Below are 12,610 nucleotides of genomic sequence, written 5' to 3'. Positions count from 1 at the left end.
TGGCTTTTTCACGGGCTGCAATTTGGCTTGGCTGGCTGCTGGGGTGTCTCATTGTCTCGGGCCGGATAAGTGGGGGGGGTGGGGGGGTGGAACTGGGGATGGGGGTGGTGTCTTGTTTTGTTAGCTGGGCCTGGTCGGTCTGAGCCATGACACCTGTCTGCCCCGTCTGCCTCCCCAAGGACCGCTGAAGACCTCCCCTCTTCATTGCTCGCCCGAGGGCTGGGAGATTGCAGATGTAAGCCGGTCCTGAAACCCTGAGTAGGACACGAGGCAGTTACCACCGGTTGGAAGCTCCTGGTCCGTTCTGGTGCACCTACCTTGCCTTCCTCTCTAATTCCAGGGCTGGGTGGTCTCTCTTCCACCCGTCTCCTTATGCTAGCGCTGTGCAAAGCCGTCAGAGATTTTGTAGGCGAGAGAGACCGAATCCTTGACGTGTGAAGAACGGATATTTTTAAGAGGTAGACTCTTCCCAAGCGCTTGGGCCGCCAGCAGACGCGTTGGGGTGCAACTCCAAACTTCCCCGTGCGAGCAGAGGGGACGCGCGTTTTTAACTTAGTTCCCATTTGGCAAATGCAAGAGTTAGGGCGCGAGGCGTTCTTGGACGCCTTAATCTAACGGATGAGCAGAGTTGGAGCGGGACCTTGTAGGTCATCTAGTCCAACACCCACCCCACCCCTCCGTTTTGGGAGCGCCATCAGTTGAGACTTTCAAGAAAAGATCAGACTGCCACCTGTCAGAAATGGTGTAGGGTCTCCCGCTTGGGTGGGGTGGGGGGGTTGGACTAGATGACCTACAAGGTCCCCTTCTGGCTCTATCCCGATTCTTCCATTATATCTCCTCCCTCTACTTCCTTCTTCCTCTCTCTCTTCTTCTTGCTTCCTCCAGAAAATGGAACCTCCTTGGTGGATTGATTCTCACTGTCCGGAAATTTTCTCATAACGGAAGTCTGGAGGAATGTCTTCTTTATTTTAAGGAAACGATGCAGGGTGTCACCAGGTGGCTGTCGGCCGTTTTCCCAGTTTAGGCTTTGCGGTTCAGCCAGGCACTTCGGCCGGCTGCAGCCCTTTCCGCTGCGAGGTCAGCCTTTCCCAAGAATGACAGAGTTGGAAGGGACCTTGGGAGGTCTTCTAGTCCAACTCTCTGCTGAAGCAGGAGACCAGAGACGATGCCAGAGAAATGGCTGTCCAGCCAGTTAGAACAGAAGACAACAGGAGAGAAAATAGAAAGTGGAATGGAAGAATAGAGTGGAATAGAAGAGAATAGAGAATAGAATGGAATAGAATAGAATAGAATAGAATAGAACAGTGGTTCCCAACCTTTTTTTCGCCCCGCACCCCTAAAGAAATTTCACTCGAACCCCGCACCCCCTGAAATTTAGATTTTAGGAACTACTGAACGCGTTAAATATATGGTAGGATTGAATCTTTTCAGCTATGTATGTGACGGCCACTAAACGATACTTAACTCTAAAATGAAAACAAAGTTAATCCGTTGCATAATAAATAAAAATGCCAACATATAGCCAACATCCTATTATTTACCTGGACTTTTCTCGCACCCCCGGAATATCGTCTCGCACCCCCAGGTTGGGAACCCCTGGTATAGAGAATAGAATAGAATAGAATAGAATAGAATAGAATAGAATAGAATAGAATAGAATAGAATAGAGAAATAAAATAGAGAATAGAATGGAATAGAGAATAGAATAGAGAATAGAACGTAGAATAGGATAGAATAGAATAGAATAGAATAGAATAGAATAGAATAGAATAGAATAGAATGTGGAATAGGATAGAATAGAATAGAGAACAGAATAGAATACAGAAATAGAATAGAGAATAGAATGGAATAGAGGAATAGAAGAGAAGAGAAGAGAAGAGAGAAGAGAATAGAGAATAAAATAGAACAGAATAGAGAATAGAATGTAGAATAGGATAGAATAGAATACAATAGAATAGAACGTGGAGTAGGATAGAATAGAATAGAGAATAGAATAGAGAACAGAATAGAATAAGCTGGAAGGGACCCTGGAGGTCTTCTAGTCCAGCCCCCTTCTCAAGCAGCGGAGCCTATACCCTTTCAGATAAAGGACCCTCCAATCTCTTCTTAAAGGCCTCCCAACCTAGGGAAGCAGGAAGCCTGCCTCCTCCCTATTCAAGCTCCCCCCCCCCCCAACGGGACAATCCCCTGGTGGAAAAATGTGGGTCAGCCCCGCTCCACGTCGGTGTCCCTTTTGCTCTCCAGGCACGGCGGAACGTTTGCCCAAGGAGCGAATCCCTCTGTGGGTCTCTTCGGGCGCAGGGCAACCATTTCCAGGGCGACTCCGGGCTGAGCCCTTGGCATTCGGAGAACCTTTCCTGCCCTGGCACCGGCTGGCAGGTTGGCCGCCTGCCCGTTGCCATGCCCCAGCCTTTGCCGTCGCCTCCTGCACGTATTGGGAGAGGGGGGAGGTGTCCCTCCCTCCACCTCCCTAAGGGGAGTGAGGGTCCACAATGCAACGTTTGCCTCACGGGGGCCTCTGTTGCTCAGTAGCACCGAAAGTGGGTCACCGAGCTAAAAAAAACCCAGCTCAGCCAGCTCAACCGGAGAGAAAACGTAATTTAAAGGCAAGACGACAAGTGCGGAGCAGGCTTCGCACCCGGAGCTCCGGCCCGAGCTTGCAAGGGGCGGCTCTTGGTGGGCGGATGCACTTCGTGGAAGCTCCTTTTTGGGGTGGGGGGAATCTGGGTGGCCAGAGATAAAGAACCTGGCTTGAAGGCCAAGCAGGGTTTCTGCCAGGGGTGGAGAGTCTATGGCTACCAGCTAAGAAACCCCTATCTCTCCATCCTGTCTTGGAGAATCAGAATCAGAACAGAGCTGGAAGGGACCTTGGAGGTCTTCTAGTCCAGCCCCCTGCTCAAGCAGGAGAGGCCTATACCATTTCAAACAAATAGTGGTCCAATCTCTTCTTAAAAACCTCCAGTGGTGAAGCACCCACCTTTTCTGGTGGCAAGTAGTTCCACTGGTTAATTGTCCTCCCAGTTCAGAAGTTTCTCCTCAATTCCAGGTTGCTTCTCTCCTTGATCAATTTCCATCCATTGTTTCTTGTTTTCTCTTCTGGTGCTTTGGAGAATAAGTTGACCCTCCCTCTTCTTTGTGGCAGCCCCTCAAATACTGGAATGCTGCTATCTTGTCACCCCTTAATTCTTCTTTTCTTCAGACTAGCCAGACCCAAATCCTGCAGCCCTTCTTCCTACGTTTTAGTCTCCAGGCCTTTCATCCTCTTACTTGCTCTTCTCTGCACTCGTTCCAAAGTCTCAACATCATTTTTTTTGTAACGTGGTGACCAAAACTGGTTGCAGCCTTCCAGGTGTGGCCTTACTAAGGCTTTATAAAGCGGTACTAACACTTTACGCGATATTGATTCTATGTCTCTGTCTATACAACCAAGGATTGTGTTGGCTTTTTCGGCAGCTGCCGCACACGGCTGGCTCCTATTTCAGCGATCGTCCACTAGGACTCCCGAGATCCCTGTCCCAGCTGCTACTCCTGAGCCAGGTGCCACCTGTACTGTACCTGTCCATTTTGTTTTTCTCGGCTGAGATCCTCCTGTATCCGAAGCCGATCAACATCAGCACCTACTCCAAATATTCCAAGCGGGTGGAAAAGGGACCAGGCCAGGCCTCGCTGTCCAGAGACATCAGCGTTGGCTTCGAGTGGCTTCGCGGAAGTGGCCGGAGCAGGCCCCGGGCGTGTCCCTGGGGGTCAAAACCACACACACCTGGTGTTGTGTACCTGTAAAAACGAGCCAGAAGGGAAGGAGGAGAGTGGAGGAGGGCGGTTGGGCTCCCTCTGAAGGCAACTAGAGCCGGACGAACGGGGATTTGTTCTTTCACGTTGCAAGCCTGCGATATTTTTTATTTTTATTTTTCTGCAGGCCAGGAAAAGACGCGTTAATGCAAAATGGCAGGAATGGGGAAGGGGGTGACTGGGGTTGAGAAAACACGCAGGACTTGACCCCGGGGGCAGGGGGGCTCCTCCTCCCACGAAAGGCTGGCTTGATGTGATCTGATGTGATGGCCCGGGAAAGAGAGAGGGAGGTTGGGAATGTTGCTTGGCGAAACACACACACACACACGAAATGCTTCCTTTCCCATTTGGGGAGGGGGCGGGTTTCCTTTGCACTGGGGGGGGTGGGGTGGGGGAGGGAGGGAGCGTTCCCCTACGGAAGGGTTGGGCCCCGTCTGCCCTTCAGGGGTCCTGGGGGGCTCTCTGAGCTGGCTGGTTTTCTCGCAGACGTTTTATTACCCAACTAGGGAACATGATCAGTGCTGGGGAGGAGGGCTGTTTGTTGCCGGGTTTGCAGGGAGGAGGAAGAGGAAGAGGGAAGGAGGAAGAAAAACGCCGTGGGGTCCTTGGTGCTCTCTGAGCTTGGTTGCTTTCTTGCAGGTGTTTTATTTATCCTCCTCCTCCTTTCCTCCTTCTCCTCCTCTTTCCTCCTCCTTTCCTCCTTTCCTCCTCCTCTCCTCCTCCTCCTCCCTCTCCTTCTCTTCATCCTCCCCTCTCTTTCTCCCATCTTCCTCCTTTCCTCTTCCTCCTCCTTTCCTCCTCCTCCTCCTCCGTGTCCTCCTCCTCTCTTCCTCCTTCTCTTCATCCTCCCTCTCTCTTTCTCCCATCTTCCTCCTTTCCTCTTCCTCCTCCTTTCCTCCTCCTCCTTTCCTCCTTCTCCTCCTTTCCTCCTCCTTTCCTCTTCCTCCTTTCTTCCTCCTCTCCTCTTCCTCCTCCCATCCTCCTTCTCTTCATCCTCCCCTCTCTTTCTCCCATCTTCCTCCTTTCCTCTTCCTCCTCCTTTCCTCCACCTCCTCCTCCGTGTCCTCCTCCTCTCTTCCTCCTTCTCTTCATCCTCCCTCTCTCTTTCTCCCATCTTCCTCCTTTCCTCCTCCTATCCTCCTTCTCTTCATCCTCCCCTCTCTTTCTCCCATCTTCCTCCTTTCCTCTTCCTCCTCCTTTCCTCCACCTCCTCCTCCGTGTCCTCCTCCTCTCTTCCTCCTTCTCTTCATCCTCCCTCTCTCTTTCTCCCATCTTCCTCCTTTCCTCCTCCTTTCCTCTTCCTCCTCTCCTCTTCCTCCTCCCATCCTCCTTCTCTTCATCCTCCCCTCTCTTTCTCCCATCTTCCTCCTTTCCTCTTCCTCCTCCTTTCCTCCTTTCCTCTTCCTCCTCCTTTCCTCCTTCTCTTCATCTTCCCTCTCTCTCCCATCTTCCTCCTTTCCTCTTCCTCCTCCTTTCCTCCTCCTCCTCTCCTCTTCCTCCTCCTCCTCTTCCTCCTCCTTTCCTCTTCCTCCTCCTTTCCTCCTTCTCCTCCTCCTTTCCTCCTCCTCCTTTCCTCTTCCTCCTTTCCTCTTCCTCCTCTCCTCTTCCTCCTCTTCCTCCTCCTCTCTTCCTCATCCTCCCTCTCTCTTTCTCCCATCCTCCTCCTCCTTTCCTCTTCCTCCTCCCATCCTCCTCCTCCCATCCTCCTTCTCTTCCTCCTCCTTTCCTCCTCCTCCTCTCCTCTTCCTCCTCCCCCTCTCTTTCTCCCATCTTCCTCCTCCTTTCCTCCTCCTCTCCCTCCTCCTCCTCCCCCTCCCCCTCGGTGGAATCCCCACCATTGTGACCTTAGGGCTTGAACTTTGGGGGTCACGTGACCCCCGCCTGTAAGCTGACCTCCGGAGGAGGGAGGCGGGGGGGGGGGCTGCTGGCCCCGCGTCCCGGCCAGACCAGCCCGGGATCCCTGCATGGCCACAGGGCAGGCCGGGGCAGCGAGCCAAGCCGGGGGCCCCCCTCACCCCTCAATGGCTGCCCCCCAGCCAACGTGGCAGACCCCAAAATGGAGACCTGGGAAGGTAAGGGGCTCTCTCTCTCTCTCTCTCTCTCTCTCTTTGAGGAGGGGGCTGGTGGGCTAAAAACGCTTCTCTATTGTCCGTCGGCTTCCCAGCTGGCCTTTAAAGAGGGAGGAGGGGGGAGGGCAGTATTTTGGGGAGGGGGCAGTGGTTCTCTCCCCCCCTTTGTGAATGCTTCCTCTGCTCCCGCCTCCCCGCTGTTTGACTCTTTGGGAGGGGGGGGGGAAAGTTGCTTCCCCGTTCAGTTTGTGTGTGTTTTTGTCTGCCCCATTGCGGGGGTCTCTCCCTTGGGGTCCCCCCAGCTGCGCATGCAAAACCCTCTGGCGTCCATTGCAATGGGGGGGGGGGAAGAACCCCCGTTCTTGGACCCCGGAGAGGGGTTTTCCACCCCACCCCACCCCGTAACTCTCCAGGAAGTACCTGGACTTGGAAAAAACATGGATCGAATCTCGGGGCTAGTAGTAGTTTCTCCCTACTAGGGGGAGGAGGAGGAGGAGGAGAAAGAGGAAGGGAGGTTGAGGGGGGGGGCGACCTTAATTGCTTTTGTTGGTGCATGGACCCCACTGGGGGGTTTTCCAGCCCCCTCTGAGCTTCTTCACGGCCCCCTCCTCTCTCTCTCTCTCTCTCTTTCTCTCTTTCTCTCTCTTTATTTTTTCTTTCTTCTCTTCCCCCACCCCGCAAAAGACCCAGGCAGCCCCACCCCCTCCTCGTATTTCTCCCTGTGTTTCTGGAAGGGAAAGGGAGGGAAGGGCAGGGCGGGCCCTTCCCCCAAATGGGCCCAAAGGAGGAGGGGGTTGCGCTTTCAAACCCCCCCCCCAGATCAAAGAGAGAGAGAAAGAGAGAGAGAGTTGGAGGAAGTGTGAATTTTTAGAAGTTGTTCCAAATGGTTTTTGGCCCAGCTAACCAGGATGGGCCAGTGGGGGGGGGCAAACTGCCACTTTTTGGAAGGGGGAGGAAGCCAAGCAGGGAGGTTCTCCCCCCACCCCCGGAACCCACGGCCACCCCAAATCCTCTGCAAAATGGGGGCCCGTCCATCAGCCACTCACTTCCCTCTTACGGGGCTACCTCAGCACCATCTGCTTTGGGTTTGTGGCTTCTGTTCCCATCATTCCCAGCCAGGGGTGCTGTTGGGGGGGGGATAGCGGGAGTGGGGAGGGGCGGAGAGAAGGATTCCACTCCCCCCCAAAAGCACATGGCGCTCTTGACTTCAATTAACCCAGTTGAGCTCATCGTCTTTGCTTGCGGGTAGGAAAACTTTACCTTGGGGTTTCTAAGCCATCAGAAGAACTTTGGAAGACAGTTGACTTAAAGAGCCTCCCTCTCTCCCCTTCCTTCCTTTCCTTCTTTCCTTCTTTCCTTCCTCTCATTCCTATCTCCTCCCTCTCCCCTTCCTTCCTTTCCTTCTTTCCTTCCTCTCATTCCTATCTCCTTCCTTCCTTTCCTTCTTTCCTTCTTTCCTTCCTCTCATTCCTATCTCCTCCCTCTCCCCTTCCTTCCTTTCCTTCTTTCCTTCCTCTCATTCCTATCTCCTCCCTCTCCCTTCCTTCCTTTCCTTCCTTCCTTCCTTCCTTCCTTCCTTCCTTCCTTCCTTCCTTCCTTCCTTCCTTCCTTCTTTCCTCTTTCTATCTCCTCCCTCTCCCTTTCCTTCTTTCCTTCCTTCTTTCCTTCCTTCCTTTCCTTCCTTCCTTCCTTCCTTCCTTCCTTCCTTTCCTTCTTTCCTTCCTCTCATTCCTATCTCCTCCCTCTCCCCTTCCTTCCTTTCCTTCTTTCCTTCCTCTCATTCCTATCTCCTCCCTCTCCCCTTCCTTCCTTTCCTTCTTTCCTTCCTCTCATTCCTATCTCCTCCCTCTCCTTCCTTCCTTCCTTCCTTCCTTCCTTCCTTCCTTCCTTCCTTCCTTCCTTCCTTCCTTCCTTCTTTCCTCTTTCTATCTCCTCCCTCTCCCTTTCCTTCTTTCCTTCCTTCCTTCCTTCCTTCCTTCCTTCCTTCCTTCCTTTCCTATCTTTTCCTTCCTTCCTTTTCTTTCTGAAGTTTATTAACCTGCTTTAAGACAATATGTACACAACAGGAATACTTCCTGTTGGCAAGTACTGCATGGCTCTTGAAATCCTTCCTTCCTCCCTTCCTTCCTTCCTTCCTTCCTTCCTTCCTTCCCTCCCTCCCTCCCTCCCTCCCTCCTTTCCCAAAGCTAGAAATGGAAGCTGAGCCCGTTTCCCGTGGCCGTTCTGGGTGGTGGCTGCCTTCCCCCCAAATGCTGGAGGAGGCCTTGCCAACCCTTCCAGGCCTTTCTCCCAAACAATGCCTCCGTTTGTTGCCCCCCCCCCCCGCCTCCAGTCCTGAAGCGAGCGTCAGTATTGCTCCGGTTTGCCCAGTCACGGAGCTGCCAATTGGGAGGTTTCGGGCCAGGGGCATCTGCCTGGCCGCAGTCCCCTTGCAGTCCCCCTTCCTCCTCTAGCAGGGTCCTTGTTCCCCACCCACCCCTTTCTTCTTCCTCTTCCCCAGCCAGGATTGGTGGCTTGGATGGGGAGAAGGCTGAAAGCCTCCAAACCCACCCAGGGAATCCTTGTTAATCTCTTTTCTCTACTCATCGGATAAGTAAAGACCAAGTTAATGCCCGGCGCCTGTAATATCGGTACAGTGACTCTGCTTGAGGTCCTGGGCAGGAGGAGGAGGAGGAGGAGGATGGGGGGGGGTGGAGGCTGGGTCGACCCTGGTGATCCCCAATTTCTCTCCCCACTCCCCCTGTTTGTGCCACTACAACAGACCCCTTGGCTGTAAATAGTTTTGGTTGCCCCGGTGTAAAAACAAAAAAGAAAGAAAGACGTGGAGACTCTAAGAAAGAGTGCAGAGATAAAGCAAGCAGGATGATGAGGGCAACGGAGGCTCAAACCTAGGAAGAAGGACCAAGGATGACGGGATACCCATCCCAGGGGCTGCCCCAAAGAAGAGGGAGTCAAGCTATTTTGGGCAAAGCACCTAAAGGGAAGACCAGAAGCCACGGGGAGGAAACTAAGCGAGGAGAGAAGCAACTTAGAATTAAGGAGAAATTTCCTGACATTCGGAACAATTCACCAGTGGAACAATTTGCCTCCGGAGGTCGTGAAAATGCTCCAACACTGGAGGTTTTTAAAAAGATGTTGGATAACCATTTGACTGGAGTGGTGTAGGCTTTCCCGCCTAGGCAGGGGGTTGGACTAGAGGACCTCCAAGGTCCCTTCCGACTCTGTTCTTCTATTTATGCTAAACGCCTCTGCCTCGTCGGCTCCTTCACACGCCTGGAGAGCAAACTTCTTACCTGCCTTTCGGCTGAACGAAAGACGCCATTTTAAGCCCCCCGCTGAAGAGCACAATGAAGGCGGAGATGTCAGTCCCCCAAAGGCTGGTCCTCCTTCAGTGGCCTTTGGGAATCAGGTTGGGCCCCTTCGGCGGGATGTTTGGGGGGGGGTCGTAGCCGGACCACGGTTGTCCCCCCATCATTGTCCTTACCCTCCCAGCCAGGTGACGCGGGGTCAGCCAAGGATGCAGTACAAAGGCACGCCATGTAGTATAACGGCACGCCATTCCTTGCCCCGGGCACCTTCCATGCACCAAGTCAGGGTTTTGACAGGTCCGTTTCAGCCGGGATTCGCAGATGCCCACCAGGGGTTGGCAGAGCCCTGCCTTGGCCTCATTCTGTCCGAGCCAGGAGGGGAAAGCTCGGCTTAGCGGAAAACGACAGCTCTGCTTCTTCCAAAGAATGAGGTGCTTTGCCTCTCTCTCTCTCTCTCTCTCTCTCTTCTCTTCTCTTCCTTTCTTCCTCTGTGTTTCTGTTTCTCAATGTTTCTTCTCTTTCTCTCTTTCTCGCACATTCTCTCTCTCTGTTTCTCTCTTTCTCACATTCTCTCTCTCTCTTTCTTTCTTTCTTTCTTCCTCTCACATTCTCTCTCTGTTTCTCTCTGTGTCTTTCTTCCTTTCTTTCTCTCTCTGTTTCTGTTTCTCAGTGTTTCTTCTCTTTCTCACACATATCTCTCTGTTTCTCTCTTTCTCACATTCTCTCTCTCTTTCTTTCTTTCTTTCTTTCTTTCTTTCTTTCTTTCTTTCTTTCTTTCTTTCTTTCTTTCTTCTCTCTCACATTCTCTCTCTGTTTCTCTCTGTGTCTTTCTTCCTTTCTTTCTCTCTCTGTTTCTGTTTCTCAGTGTTTCTTCTCTTTCTCTTTTCTCACACATATCTCTCTGTTTCTCTCTTTCTCACATTCTCTCTCGCTCACTCTCTGTTTCTCTCTTTCTTTCTCTCACATTCTCTGTTTCTCTCTCTCTCTCTCTCCCTTTCTCTCTGTGTTTCTGTTTCTCTCTTTCTCTCTCTCACATTCTCACTCTTTCACTCTGTTTCTTTCTCTCACATTCTCTGTTTCTCTCTCTCTCTCTCACTTTCTCTCTCTCTCTGTGTTTCTGTTTCTCTCTGTTTCTCTCTCACACACATTCTTTCTCTCTCTCTGTTTCTGTCTTTCTCACATTCTCTCTCTCTGTTTCTCTCTCTCTGTTTCTCTCTCTCTCTCTCTCTCTCTCTCTCTCAGCCTTATTAAGTGGGGGGTCTCAGAGGGCTTCCCGGCTGCCATTTTGTGCCCACCATCATCTTTGTCCAAGAGGCTCTCGGGCTCTTCCGTTGGACGTTCTCCCGGAAAGTCTGATGCAGGAGACCAAGCGGCAGGAGTAAACATTCACACCCACCCCGAGTTCACACTTTGGGGTGAGGAAGACCCCCACCACCCCAGGCCCATCCCTGCTCTCCAGAATTGGAGAAAGATGGCTCGAGGTCCAGATGTTTCTCTTCTCTCTGTCTCTGGCAGCCCCACCTCGCCTCTCCCCCCACCCCCCGACCCTCCAGGCTCCCTGGGTATGGTCCAGTTCCCTGATGGCACCCGTGCCAGAGGTGGCATGCGGAGCCCTCTTCTCGGTGGACACGCGAGCCGTCGCCCGAGCTCGGCATGCGCGCACGCCTCCCTCCAGCCAGCTGGTCTTCGGATCTCTGCCCCGCATATGCGGGTGGGGGGAGGTGTGTTGGACACATGGGGGTGGGTGGGAGGCACGCACGGGTGTGTGCGTGCATGCATGCAGGATGTGTGTGCATGCGCAGGAGACAGGGTTCATGCACAGTGCACACGCACGCATGCACGGAGATGCACACGCCTTCACAGGGGAGAGCCACATAGGCAGAGTACACACGCAAATATGCCGGGTGGGGGGACGCACACTTTTGCATTTTGGAGATGCGTGCACACGTGCTTTGGGCACCCGATGCCAAAAAGCTTACCCATCCCCGGTCTATTTTTTAACGAAAGGAAGGACTAGTGGGAACATGATAGCGGATTCCAAGTATTTGAGGGCTATTCCCCAAAGCCCCTGAAGGCAGGACCAGAAAGAACGGATGGAAACTCATCAGGGACAGAAGCAACTTAGAACTAAGGAGGAATTTCCTAACAGGGAGGACAATTAACCCGTGGAACAACTTGCCCCCAGAAGTTGCGCGTTCTCCGTTACTGGAGGTTTAGTTTACTTTGATTGTCCTTGCACCTCGTACAACAAAATCAAACACCATCTTCGTTGCACATCGTGACCGGGAAAATCAACACAAACACACACATCCTTCACCCTCCACACATTGAAGCGAAAAAACCCCGACACCGCACCAACACCGCACTATACAATAGAATTTAATAGAGTTCCTGCCCTGGGATAGAAGCTGTATTTCAGCCTGTTTGTCCTTGGTTTTCATTATTGTCCTGTACCGTCTGCCAGATGGTAATAGTTCAAAAAAAAAAAGGTGCCCAGGGTGAGATGGATCTTTGAGGATGTTGTGAACTTCCTTAAGGCAGTGGGAGCTATAAAGCTCTTCCAAAGACGGGAGGGGGCAACCAAAGATCCTCTGGGCAATGACATTAACTCTCTGGAGCGCTGTCCTATCTGCCCCTGTGCAAGTGGCAAACCCTACACAGGTGCAGCAAGTTAAGATACTCTCTCTGGTGCAGCGGTGGAAGGTCACCAGCAGTTTTTCACTCAGTTGTTGTTTCCTGAGAAGCCTCAGGTAGTATAATCTCCGCTGGGCCCTTTTGACCAGGGCTGCAATGTGATCCCCCCAAGTCAGGTCCTCTTTTAGGGTAACACCCAGAAACTTAAAACTGGCCACTTGCTCCCCTCGGTCTCCCTGGATAAGCAAGGGTTGGAATAGAAGTCGTCGAGGATTCCTTCCAACGCTGTTATTCTGAGTTGGGGTATAAATAGATGGATGGGTTGGGTGAACAGACGGATGGCCGGATGGCCAGATTGATAGACCATGGATGGATGGATGGATGGATGGATGGATAGATAAATGGATGGATGGCTAGGTAGATGGTGTGGTGTGGTGCCTAGAGGTGGTGCTCTCACCTCACAATCAGGAGGCTTGTGAGTTCGATCCTAGGTAGAGGCAGATATTTCTCTCTCTGAGCACAATAAGAATATATCTGCTGGAAAAAAAAACTCCTAATTGGCAACAAGAAGGGCATCTGGCCAGTAAACACTCAGCTTCATTCAGTCGCCCAGACTCCACCCAGCAAGGGATTATGGGCTCGTTAAAAGAGGATGATGGATGGCTAGGTAGATAGACTGTAGATAGGCAGATAGATATAGATGGATAGGTGTCTAGGTAGACCAGGGTGTCGGCAACCTTAAACACTCAGAAATGAATTGAAAATGTGTAAAATAAGCTTGAGGAAAGTGTTTGAGACAAATAATAGAAA

General features: G+C 52.1%; 1 protein-coding gene across 2 annotated transcripts in view; it reads left to right on the top strand.

Moving 5' to 3' along the window:
• Positions 1 to 12,610, top strand: part of NR6A1 (nuclear receptor subfamily 6 group A member 1) — a 44,016-nt gene that overhangs the window by 17,915 nt on the left and 13,491 nt on the right. The window lies entirely within an intron of this gene.

The sequence above is a fragment of the Pseudonaja textilis genome, chromosome 17 (genome assembly GCF_049901715.1).
Source record: "Pseudonaja textilis isolate UNSWEBS1 chromosome 17, rPseTex1.2, whole genome shotgun sequence".
NCBI lineage: Eukaryota > Metazoa > Chordata > Lepidosauria > Squamata > Elapidae > Pseudonaja > Pseudonaja textilis.
Note: the sequence above shows the minus strand (reverse complement) of the source record. Positions and strands in the feature narration are given on the sequence as shown.